Genomic DNA, 12,452 nt, shown 5'->3' with positions numbered 1-12,452 from the left:
CCAGACCCCAGGAATATGCATGAAGATACTGAGAAGGGCCTTTGGAGCAGCTGAAGCTTCATGTAGGGCCAATGTTTTTATACTCTAGGACAAGGGTTGTCAACGGAGGGTACGTGTACCCCTGAAGGTACTTGAGAAGGCCCTAGGGGGTACGGGCAGGCAGGGATGGAGCGCTGCCATCCTGCAGAAGTGCACCCCTCCAGCTGGATGCAGGGGAAGTTCAATTTAAGATAGGCACACAGAAACACCCATATTTCAACAGGCAGCTGACCTATGCTGTAATTTTCTCTGTATTATAAGCTCCTGCTTTTTCTTTTTCAAGCTTAAGGTCTCAGTAACGCAAGGGCTACAAATCCATGTCACTGACAATGAACAGTAGCACCAGAGCCTTGAAATCTAGACTAGAGATCCTGCCTGCTATAAGAATGGAGGAGAAAACACAGACTGACTCAGTGCATTGTAAGGTCTGTATAAATAGCTCTTCTCCTGAACTCCCTGGATACTCCCCTCAGCCAATACATTGCTCTTCACTGAATCATGCTTTCCACAGACACCACTTTCTTGAGAGCACAGCAACTTATTGTAAACACTGTGTTTGCCTGACTGTCCCTTATAGGTGTCACTTATGCTAAGAAATTAGAAGAATTTGGTTTGCCTGTAGTTATACATTTTGTGCTGTGAGCCTCCATCATTTTTCATAACCTGTGCAGAACTGGGCTAGGTCAGTACTCGGATCAGAGACACCTGCAGAGCTCGCAAGCCTGGCATAACAGGGCTGGTAATTCAGTAGATGGCAAGTGCTGTTCAGTGAGCCTGCCGTGACCAAATGCCCCAGCCTATTCCAAAAGAGGTGCTGTTTCTCTTTCAGGCAAGTCACACTAACTATTAGGGGTTGCCACAGTTAACAAGACCAGTCTGTATGGGCAGAAGTGAAACCAGTGTCTAGACCCAATTTCAGGCTGCTTTCCTAATTTCCTTGCTTTGCGCTCTAGAACAAAAGCACTGCAGTGCTAGGACAGGATAAGTTCCTACATGCACGGAGTACGTGGTGGTCAGCAGTGCTACTCCATCAACGGAAGGATAGTCTTGGCTAGTTGACAGAACTGAAGCAGTCTGCACCACTCCTCGATCCAGCTAGCCCAGGTGCTTCACCCTGTGGCTACACTGCTCCCTATTCAGAAGGTAGCTTTTGGCACCCTCTTGATCCAGAACCAGTATGGCCTTATTCATGCAGCGGCAGACAGCCGTGCATGACATCCTTTTAGCAGACACAGCAGGATGCTGCCTTGCCTTGTGGGTACATTTTGGGGTGAGTGATCCCCACAAAATGATACTTAATGATGTGGGAAGAATCCAGGATTCAGGTTTTTGCCACAAGCTTAATTTTTTACTAAGCATGATTTTTGTTACTGATAATCCTTTTTGGTTATTTGCCTAGCTTGTCGGCATCAAAAACCTGTCCTAGCATCTCTGTCCTTTGCCATCAATAAAACAACCATACCACAAAGACTGAGTCAGCAGCAGCTCCTCACCCCAAGCCTAGAAAATAATTAAACAAAGATTATATCAACCCAATCAATAACCCCCAGACACACTGCTTTCTCTCTGAAGGACCTGATTCAGATTCCACTGGTATCAGTTGAGCTGCACCTATTGACTTAAATGGGCTTTAGACTGCACTCTTTAGCCTTGGGCTACCAGCTACAGAGGATCATGAGAAGTGTTAAATGCTACAAGCCCTTACTGCTTCTGTTTTCCAGACAGATAAATAAAGAAGCCAAGGGAGCTTATATTTACTCTACTTCCCTCTGACAATGCTAAGGTGGTTGTAAGATTTTGAACAGCCTCTTGGAAGAGTTTAAATGAACACAATGAGAGAGGGTTAGCAATCACATTTGTAGCAGTGCTGGGAACACAGCTCTGGGTAGAAGGCGGGGAGCGGAGGGTCTGAGTTTGCACAATGTTAAATGTCTTCTAGTCCCAGTGAAGCGCACATGGAATCGATTACTCAGTTCCTCACAGGATCAGGCCCTTTAAGCTCCAAAACCTGGTATAGCTTCTGTGCTGCCTGCCTAGGGGACAGAATATAACTCAAAGGCCCTTCTAGGTCTCCATTCAATGTTGCTCTTATCAGACAAGACTTTCCAGTGAGGGCTTGCAATTCAGGTACGACGAGACTAAAATTGTCTTGACCCTTTAATCAGCCAACTTACAGTTTTGATGAATGTCACTCAGGACTTCTCAAAAGGAAAACCCACACACTATTTCACCTGTATTTGTTAACTGTGACTTGCGACTTCAGATCAACTCTTTGGATTCGTTTTAACTGGATGTATTCATTTATTTAAGACTTTAAAAGTGTCCAGAAATCCATTTCTCCTAGCAGTGTGAGAAAGCAAACATTCAGACAGCAATGGGAACTTAACCAGGCAGCTCAAAAACAATCTCCCTCCACTTCAAACCCCTTATTTCCCCACCATCAAAGGATGCTGAATGCAATTAGTACGATTTGCCAGCAGATGGCAGGTCTCTACAAACTCTGCCTTTAAGAAGCAGCTGAATGCTCAGCGGTCTCCACAAAATGCATCTCCAATCAACTCCCTTGCTGATACCCCCTGCTGCGTTACTAGGTCTGTGCTCTGATCCCTATCCTCTGGGCTCTCGGGCATGCCAAATACTCTCGGTGCTATTCTTGTGCTCCTCAGGGATGATGAACGGATGAAGCCATCCAGCTATTGGGAAGGGAAGGAGACTGCAGAACAAAGCTACCTGCATCTCTTTTCAGCAGGATCCAGCGATACCATCCATCAAAGAGGAGCTTCCTGCATATCTCAGCAGGATTCAGAATAGCTGAACAGCCCTCAGCTGTACACACAGATATTGTAGGGAAAGGCAGCCAGATACTACAGCATCTGAGACAGAAAGCAGGGGAAGAGGGCAGGGTGACCTGACCTCTATTTGGTTTTGGGGCCACTGCCCTCACTGACCTTGCCAGGTAGCTTGGCAGTGTGCAGAGGAAAAGGGTGCAGCATTCACTCATAGGGAGCTCAGCTCCAGCTGCAACCTGAGGCTGCTTCTACCCATTTCCACTGTTGTTCTACAGAAGGAAAAGAAATTGCGTGGCCTGGACCATAAACAGGCCTTAAACCCATAGCATTTTCCCCCTGAAGCTCAGATGAAGGACATGAAGGGCTTCCACCAATGTTATTCTATGTGGGACTTGATCCCCTCATTTCTGCCTTTGCCTCCACCCAGATCCCTTAAACCAAGATGAAGGAGGGCAGCTTCACTATCCAAATATTTCAGGCACAGGACCTCTTCCAATGACTAAGGGAAACCTCAAAAGCACCTAAGTGACCTGGGAACCTAGGTCCCATTTTCCAGGCTACTTAGGCACTCACACACCTATGTCACATTGACCAAGATGCTTCTGAAAATGGAACATTGGCACCAAAGTCATTCAGGCATTGTGAAAAACATTACCCTAAGTCTCATACATGCTTGGGTGCGGGGGGGGGGATGTTTGGAGTAAACAGGATTTGTCCAGGATACAGATAGTCTTGTGTTCGTTCCAGATAAGATCTATTCAGACTGCACCAAATCACCCTTCTCATTTTAAAGGACCAGAAATTCACACAAGTTGGGAACTGAAGGTTAAGAAAACTTCATCACATTTCTCACCACAAATAAGATACACCAATCATGTTACCAGTAACACAAGGATTAAATACAGAAAGGAGGAGCAAAGAAAACATGAACCCCTCCCCGACCCCGCGTAATATGTTCACATTAGAAACAGCACTGGAGAAGACTCACACTACAACTTTCCTTCCTTCCTATCTGGGTGGGATTGCAGTGGCGGCTGGAGTGAAGGTTACACCCATGTTTCCATTCAGATCTGCTTTCCCCTGGTGGGTATTGCCTGCTCTACAGCCATTTGGGCTGGCATCAGCAGGTCCAGGGGCAAACAACCCGGGCAACTGCCCAGGGGAGGTCCTCCCTTGCCTGAGTTAGGGCACAGCTACATAGATTTCATAGATGTTAGGGCTGGAAGGGACCTTGTGAGATAGCTGGGTCCAGCCTCCTGCCCAAAGGGGCAGGAAGTCAGCTGGGGTCAGATCACCCAAAAGCATTTGTTTGTTGGCAGTCCCTTGAAGTCAAGGATGACATCTGTCAGGCTTGATGGGTTCTCTGGTGACAGAGGAGAGCGATTCTGGATGCACATATTCTTTGGCAATGGGGGCATGTTGTTGCATGGGGGAGTGGGATTCGTGGCCCCGGGTTGGTCTCCTTCCTCTGCCACCACCATTCCACCTCAGTACTGAGTCATTGGGCTTCAAAGTGGTGCATGCCTTGGCGGACCAGGTGGTGCCACACCAAATGGTCAGCATCTTGCTCCTTCCAGCCTTTGGTGTCGATGCCTCTGTGCTTGAGGATGACCTTGAGTGTGTCTTTATACCGTTTCCTTTGGCCGCCCTTTGAGCGTTGGCCAACGGAGAGCTGGGAAAAGAGAATCTGGCGAGGGAGCCGGTTCTCGGACATCTGGATGCAGTGGCCCGTCCATTGGAGTTGATTTCTCAAGAGCAAGGCTTTGATGCTGGTGGACGCAGCTTCCTGGAGGATGCTCGCGCTCATCTGGTGGTCCTATTTGATCCCCAGGGCTCGACACAAGCACTGCTGGTGAAAGCTCTCAAGGGTCTTAACGTGGCATCGGTAGACAGTCCAGGTTGCACTGCAGTAGAGGAAGGTGGTCAGCATGACAGCCTTGACAACCAGGACCAAGGTCTCTATTTCCAAAGACGTGCTGCCGCAGCTTGAAGAAGGTGGCACTGGCACGGTGTTGGACTTCTTCATCGATGGTAGCCCATTGAGAGAGGTGGCTGCCAAGATACGGAAAGCATTCCACGTACTCCAGAGCAGCAGGGCAACATCCAGCGCAAAAGTGGGATGTGGAGGGGTCCAGGCTTCGGCCTCTGCTCGGGGACCCCCAGAATCCAAAGCTGGCTCTGGCTGAGGGGGTCCCGGGCTGGTTTCTGCCCAAAGAAGCGATGGCTCTTTCCAAGGCTCAGCTTCCTGCAGGCTGGAGAAATCCAGGGGATTTCCAAGGGGGGAAATCCGTGAGGGCACACACACTGGCTTGCCCCCTAGCAGAGGATGGGGATCAAAGCTGCCCTGCGGGGATGCTCCCTTGTTTTGAAGGGAGGGGACTCAGGCAGAACTCGTATCCATCCCCAAGGCAGGCCAAGCCCCTGCAGAGGTGAAGCAAGTGCCTCCATCTCCTTCCCCCCCAGAACGGCCCCTCCCAACATAGCGCCCGCCACTCCCCACTCCCTCGCCGTAGCTGACCTTCGCAGCATGGCCGCCCACCCTCCCATTATGACTGCAGAAACCCCTCTCTCTTCTCAACAGACCTCCCCTACATGGCCGCCCAACTCTGCCCTCCCCAACATGGCGCTCGACCTCACGTGACTCCGCCCGCCCCGCGTCATGTGACCGGGCCCGGCAGGCGCCTGCGCAGTGCCCCGCCTCCTCCCTGCCGGAGCTGCCGAGGCAAGATGGCGGCGGCCCGGGGCAGCCTGCGCTGAGCGCGGGGTGGGGAGGTGAGTCCCGGTGCGGGGGGGGCAGGCCCGGCCCCGTTTCCTGGGAAACCGGCACCGGGCCGGGAGTAAGGCCCCGGGGCAGGGCTGGCTGCCTCCTGGCCTGTGTCCACGGGGCGCCGGCGGGCTCCTGCCTGCAAGGGGAGGCCTGGCTGGATGCCACCCACCTCCTCCGCTGCCTGGTTGAGGGGTGGTTTTGGGGCCTGGCTCAGCACCGCCTGCCTTCTCTTCATCTTCCCCGCTCCGGGTTTCTTTTCTGTTATTTTTACCAGGAGAGGTAAAAAAAAAAAAAAGCAACCTGCTGCCTGCCCCCTCCGCCATGCCCCTGGCTGGCTGGCGGGCTGCTTTTTGTGGGGGAGGAGAGGCTTTGGGAGGCATAGCTGCCACCCCCGGTGCATCCCTGGCTTCCCTGGGGCACCGGCAGGCTGCTGTCTGCAGAGGGGAGACTCCATTCCCCATCTGGCATCTCCCCAGCTGCCTGACGTGCTGCTGCGTTGGCTTATTTATTTTTTGGAAGAAGAGGTTCCCTTGGCCTTCTCTGCTGTTTCCATGCTTGTCCAGTGCGCCCGCCGGGTCTCTCTTTGCGAGGAGAGGGGCTTTGGGGGGGGGGGGCCTGCCCCCTCTGGCATTTGGTCTTGTGAAAGATAACATTGCCCCTGCCATGAGTTCCGATGCTGTCTGTCTCTTCTGGCCTAATTCCCTTCTTTGGAAAGGGGGGTTTGGGGGAGGTATGGCTTGACACGGGCTGTTGGGGCATGTTCCTGGCTGTCTGACCCTCAGATGGGGCTGTTTTGTTGGGGTTTTTTTTTCTTTTTTTTTTAAGGGAGAGGTTTTGGGAGCTTTATGCTGCCTGCTGCCTCTGGCACTTTCCTGGCTATCTGACCCTGCAATAGGTTTCTTTTTGGAAAGAGAGGGTTTATTAGGCATGGCTTGGTGCCGGCTGCCTCCTCTGATGTTTTCCTGGCTGGCTGATGGGTTTGGGTTTGGTTTTGTTTTTTGACAGGGCTCTTCTGTGTCCATGTTAAACCAATAAGCGTTACTGCCGTGGGGTGGTCTTAGTGCATGGGTCATAGGTTCCTAGGGTCGGAAGGGACCTATTCGATCATCGAGTCCGACCCCCTGCTCTGGGCAGGAAAAAGCGCTGGGGTCTTATTTGTGAGGATAACTTTGTAAGCAGCCTGCTACCAGAGTCTCTCTAGACCAAGGTGTTTTGGGCTAAATGCCTCCATTATCAATCCTTGAAGATTTGGTGTTCCTGTTTTTTAAAAAATGTTTCTGAGGCTGAGGGGGGAGCTGTGTGCCGCTGCATGCTTTAAACTGTGTAATTTTCAGTTTTGGAGGAGTTGTGGAAAAGTCATGGGAAGCCTTGTTAAAATGCTACATTTTGTGCCTGGACTGCATGGTATTGGTGCATTACCTGCAGCTGCTTTCTGTTTGTGAGAGAACCCAATGATCAGACTCCTGCTGGGAGGCTTGCTTAAATCCCCATTGATTGATGGGGATGTTATTTGCATTAAAATGATTTTAATTATTGTAGTGACACCTGTTTATGCATCGGCCATTATGTAGTAGAGTGTTCACCAAAGAAATGCGGTTTGCTAGGGCAGAAGGAACAGGCAGCTCTGATAAAGGAGCTGTGTTTTACTTAACTGGAGATACTGCTGACCTGCATCCTAAATCTAAGAGGAGCAGCACTTATCTTTTAAGAGCTGCCCTGTCATTGAATGGCATCGGGATCGTAGAGAGATGACATGTGATGATGCAGTGCCCTGTGCATTGTGAGATCACATCTAGATGGCTGCTGCAATATCACAATGCAGTGATGTAATCAGGCTGGAGAAAGCTTTACCTAGTGTCTCCTAGTCAGAGTGCCGAACTTGCTAGCCTGATTTTGGCTGAATTAGGAGGGGAGACTCACTGTTGTGATTCGGGGGCAATGCAACACCAGTTCTCCTGGACTTACCCCTGTGTCAGACAAGGACCGCTATTGGGGTTCTTACTGGGGTTTTATCCCTGGAGCTCCATCCTTTGCCATTCGGTGGCCCATAATAGAGCCTTGTCTACATGCTCGATTTCTGCCCACCTGGCTGTGTTGGTCAGAGGTGTGGTGAGGTGTGATCCTTGACTGATGCAGCCTTGCTTGCAAAAGCCCCTGACTGATGAAGTCACCCCCACAGAACTACCACCTTGCCAATGTAACACATTTCACTTTAGGGGCGGGAGCAAGTGGGGCCGGAATAAACTGTATAGGGAAAAGCACAGCTTTGCCAGTATAAGCTGAAACTGCATCAGTAGCACTTGCCAGCATAGCAACGCACTGAGGGGAGACGTGACAGGAAAGGATGTGTTGTTTCCCCTTCTTTGGGCCTCATTTCTTTGGGGGTCACTGCACCACCCCAGGCTCTGGCTGTGGCCAGAGGCATCCTTCACTGTTCTGTCTTTTCTCTGGCCTCTCTCTTACTGCTGTCTTTTTGTCTTTGTCATTGATTCTCCGTCAAAAATAACACTAGTGCATAGTCTTGCGAGACCACCTCCCATCCCCCGCACCCCAACTTTTTGCAAGAAACGGAGTGATCTCAAGTACCAGAGACATGTCTGAATACCAGTTTCACTTGACTGTTTGGTACAGTGGAGCAGTGGTGGGTGGACACACAAAAGTTGCCAAGCATGAGTCGAAAGGACTGTGTTTTGTCAGTAGGGAGTGTACGAAAGCTCATCGTGGCAACGTTAGGAGCTAGAAAATTGATTTTAAAGCTGCAACTTAGATTCTGCAGAGTCTGATGATGTAGATCCTTATCTGTGCCCAGTCAGATTTTCCACTTGACACCAACCAGGTTTCCTGTGGATTTTGGATGCTTTGAATATGTGACAGTATCCCCTCTCTGTCCTGGCTTCTGCAGGGAGGGCACTTTATTCTCACCACCTTGTATTGTCAGGGGAGCCTCCCTATTACTCCCTGCCTCCTGTTCCTCTCAGTTTGCAAGGGAAGGGTTCATTTGGCAGTCTTTGCACTAGTCTCTGAAAACAGTCTGGCTTTCTATTTAAGTTTATAATTTCTTTCCATATGTTTAATGGAAAGAGGGATGTGAATTGTTATTTGCATGGTTGAGGTCCCCTTTCAGTGTGGGGGGAGAAAAGGCCTCATATGAGCTTGTTCCCAGCATATGAATTGTGTTTTAAATGGGTGTTTTCACAGCCTCAGTAAACTTGCACTGTAATCTTTTTCAGTAGTTGCCAATTTTTGCAGCTTTCCACAGCGTGTGACTGAGAACTGTTTAAAAGGTTAACACTGTGCATGTAAACAAACCGGTATGAAGTTATTCACCCCCTCCCCTCGTGTTTGCTTCAAGAAAAATTTTGTCCTAAGATATGAATCTGTGTCTTGTTCAAGCAGTTCCTTGATGTTGATAAGCACCAGTGACTTTGATACACTCTTTGGCTTTTAAAATGCAATATCATACCTGCGATTAGTGAGCGGTTTGTTTGTTTTTAAAAAAAGTTGTGGTCTAATGCTGTCTTTTGGCTCTGAGAATTGGTCCAAGTCCAGATAAAAGGGTTTTTGGAATGGAAACCCACCAGCTCTGATAACGAACACTTAATGGCTGATTCTGCGCATACAGATTGCTTTCAGAGTGTGATTTCTCTCTCCAGTGTGACTAGCTTCAACTTGGATGTCTGGGTTCAGGATCTCCAGTGATGTCTGTTTGGGTTTAGCTGTACTATATTAACTTTAGTGGAGTTGTTTGGCATATTAGAGAGAGAAAAAAATCATTCCTATTTCTTGCATATTTAATTTTATGTGTGCAAAAGGTGTATGTGGATGTGGGGAAAAAATTCAGTGATATACCTGGGACAGTAAATGACTGTTACGCAAGGTGGAGAAAATATGGCCCCTGCCCACAGAAGCATACACTGATGGCACTTGAAAATGTGTATCTTGGAGCTTAAATTCATTCACACTTGGTCATGCTTTGCGGTATGCCTTCTTTCTTAATATTCTGGAAAACTTGGGTACATCTGCTCACCTTTATGGTAACTAAATAGTCTACTGAAATATATGTAAATTAAAATAAAAACATGACTGATTCTCCTGGCTTACTTCCTTCATGCAAATGTGATTTCTTCTGCAGATGGCTTATATCACTTCACATGCCTTGGACTCATTTTACAATATTAATCTGGTTTGTTAAGTCCAATCCTAATGTTACTCAAATTCACTTTTTCTTTCCTTGTGATAACACCATCATGTTGGATTTTTTTTTTTTGGTGTTGGGGTTTTTTGGGGGGGGGGGTTTGTTTTGTTTTTTGGAACTGCACTCCTTTCTGCCTCTGATCTCATTGAATGTAACAAGATTTGTGGTGTTAAGCTAGTCGGTGTTGTGATAGGATGCTTCAAAGGGCAGCGCAGAGTTCAGTGGTATTTAGTGACATGGAGCGAAGGGTTCTTCTTGCTGAGTCAGTAGTAAAATCATGGCAGAGCTGGTTAGAGTTACAGAGTTGCTCAAATGGCCGAGTATGGGAAGAGATGTAAGAGTAAGGACTTGTCACTAGTTATCACAAATCCTGTTGTCATAGCAGGATTGAATTTTGCTCCATATATTATGCCTACGTAGGCAGAATTCTACTGAGAGCTCTTTCCTTTTCTGGCACAGATGAGTATAGGGTCATATATAATTTGCAAAGGGATGTAGGATTTGTCAGGATAAAAGGCACTGCATAAACATAATGCTTTTTGCACAAAAGGTAAAGATTCTTTATCAAGTCTCTCTAGCTTGGAGAGAGAGCAGTACGGAGCAGCTGTTAATTTTTACATCTTCATTGCACTGGAATTCAGCCTGGCCAGTATGGGAGAGCTGTTTTGTTATCCGTTTGAAATCCCGGAACAGCAACTGACTATGGAGGAATCTCCTGGTTTACTGCTTTGTGTGATGACGGGATGCTGGTGATGTGGGTGCTTGATTTTCTGTTCTCATCAATAATGTGAATCCCTTTTCTTCAAGCTCCCATGGCGGAGAAGGAGGCTGCCTGTATGTGGGGTTTTAACCCTCTTTGAAAGGCTTAATGCTTTAGAAAAACTGTTTTCAGAAAGCTGTTGGTTTATGCCTTTTACCAGCATTATGCGTTAATCGGAGTGTCTTTCTGACAGGGTTTTTTTCTCAAGTATGTTATAGTGATTAGTTTTTTTCAGACCTCACTGGATGCAAAATCACTATAATCCTTAGCAGCATCTTTTCGATGGCTTTGTGTCAGTGGCTTTTGTTAGAAAGGCTTGATGCCAGATTCACTCCAAATATATAAAATTAAGTAAATGTTAAAAAAAAAATATTGGTGTCTTTTTTGTTTCATTTTGTGGAGTCTAAATTTAGTCTGTTCTGCTGAATGCCAATGCTTTTTCACTTTCCTGCTTTTGTTCTTAAAGTTTGCTTTCCCCTTTGGTAGTCAGAAGATTGCAGGAGTAAACCTTTATGAAATGGCAACTCTGGAAGCACATTCAGTTGTGATTGGATCTGAGCCCAGCATAGTCTTTCCTGGCATGTAACTGTGTATGTAGCTGTGTACTGTGTGGCTGGACTCTTGGGCAGTCTGACCTTAAATCATGCTCGTGTGTGCTGTTAGCCACTTTCATGTTATGTTCAGGGGCCAAGGAAATGACCTCTGAGAGATTAAGGCAGCATGCTGAGGTGGTTAAAATGGCCCAGTAGCAAACAAGAGACCTAGCGTCCAGTCCAGTGATTCCCAACCAGATACGGGCTACATCTTTTACTCCTGTCACTCAACCTTGTTTAATATCTAAAGTGTTGGCAAACCTCAGCATATAGATTTTTAAAGGTTTAGGCAATAGAAGATCAGATAACTCTTGATTTTTCAAATGGTCTAACTTTCCAGCGGTCTAAATCAGTGGGTTTTCAAATTTCCTGAAGTCGGGAAACCCTGTTGTACCACTTCTGTTGTGGAGCCCCTACCCTGGCCTAAAGACTGACATGGAGTCAGGTGACCCCACCACTCCTCCATTGCCCCCAAACTCTTTGTGGAGCCCCTGATGACATGTGGACCACAGTGTGAAAAGCACTGAGTGGACAAAGGTAGCTAATGCATTATAACTCCAGGCTCTAATTTACTCTGTCCTGATTTTCCTGTGTAGACAAGCTCAGTTGCATCAATCTACTGTCCTTAGAATAATGTACTTAGTGCCAGTCTGGTGCTGTTTAAGGCTTCATCTTCCACTCGAAATTGCAGTGGACCAAAGGTTACGTGGAACTGGTCTAAATGTAATTTAATTGTGGTATCTCAGCGTTTCTCTCTGTGTTGCCTTTTGTGTGATGTTTTGCAGAAATGTTACAAAAACAGGTTGATCAGCAATAGATTCTAAAAATGCTTGAAGGCTAGGAACCTTTTTTTTTTCAGCTTGCATACCTCTTCTGAAAAAGTCTTGTGGGAAAATTAGGTGTTGTGGAATTCATTCTTGAATCATTAATGAGAACAGTCATGTAACCAGACATGTAATCTTTGAACAGCCTCTGTGTTTGGAATGAAGGTTCATTAACTTCTAATTTCATATTGTATTCTCTTCATTGGTTATATTTAGGGTGTGGTTCATCCTATTTGACAGCACAGTGATTCTTGAATTTCCTCTTAGTCCTCTAAAGGTCTGGTACAAGCCTTAATTTTGGATCTGTGGTGTGTTTGGTTGATCTAAGGAGCATGCAGACAACTTGTCACTTCATAAAGGTATAAAATTGCTATGCCCTGTTATAGCCTATCGCACTTAGGGCTGACTTATTGCTAGCTTCTGCCTTGTGTGATGTTGAGTAGTATGAGCTGGCTCATAGGAAGGTCCGTGTTAGTATTATCTTT

The 12,452-nt window shown here is 47.3% G+C and overlaps 1 protein-coding gene across 1 annotated transcript in view; it reads left to right on the top strand.

Moving 5' to 3' along the window:
- Positions 1–5,528: 5,528 nt before the first annotated feature.
- The window catches only part of FBXO42 (F-box protein 42), a 72,255-nt gene continuing 65,331 nt past the window's right edge, over positions 5,529–12,452 (top strand). The window contains exon 1 of the mRNA XM_019541450.1: positions 5,529–5,600. The gene's annotated coding sequence lies outside the window, so the exon portion shown is untranslated. The remainder of the gene's footprint in view (positions 5,601–12,452) is intronic.

This window comes from Crocodylus porosus, unplaced genomic scaffold (genome assembly GCF_001723895.1).
Source record: "Crocodylus porosus isolate Cpor-Errol unplaced genomic scaffold, CroPor_comp1, whole genome shotgun sequence".
In the NCBI taxonomy this organism is placed as follows: domain Eukaryota; kingdom Metazoa; phylum Chordata; order Crocodylia; family Crocodylidae; genus Crocodylus; species Crocodylus porosus.
This window is presented reverse-complemented; position numbering and strand designations above follow the sequence as displayed.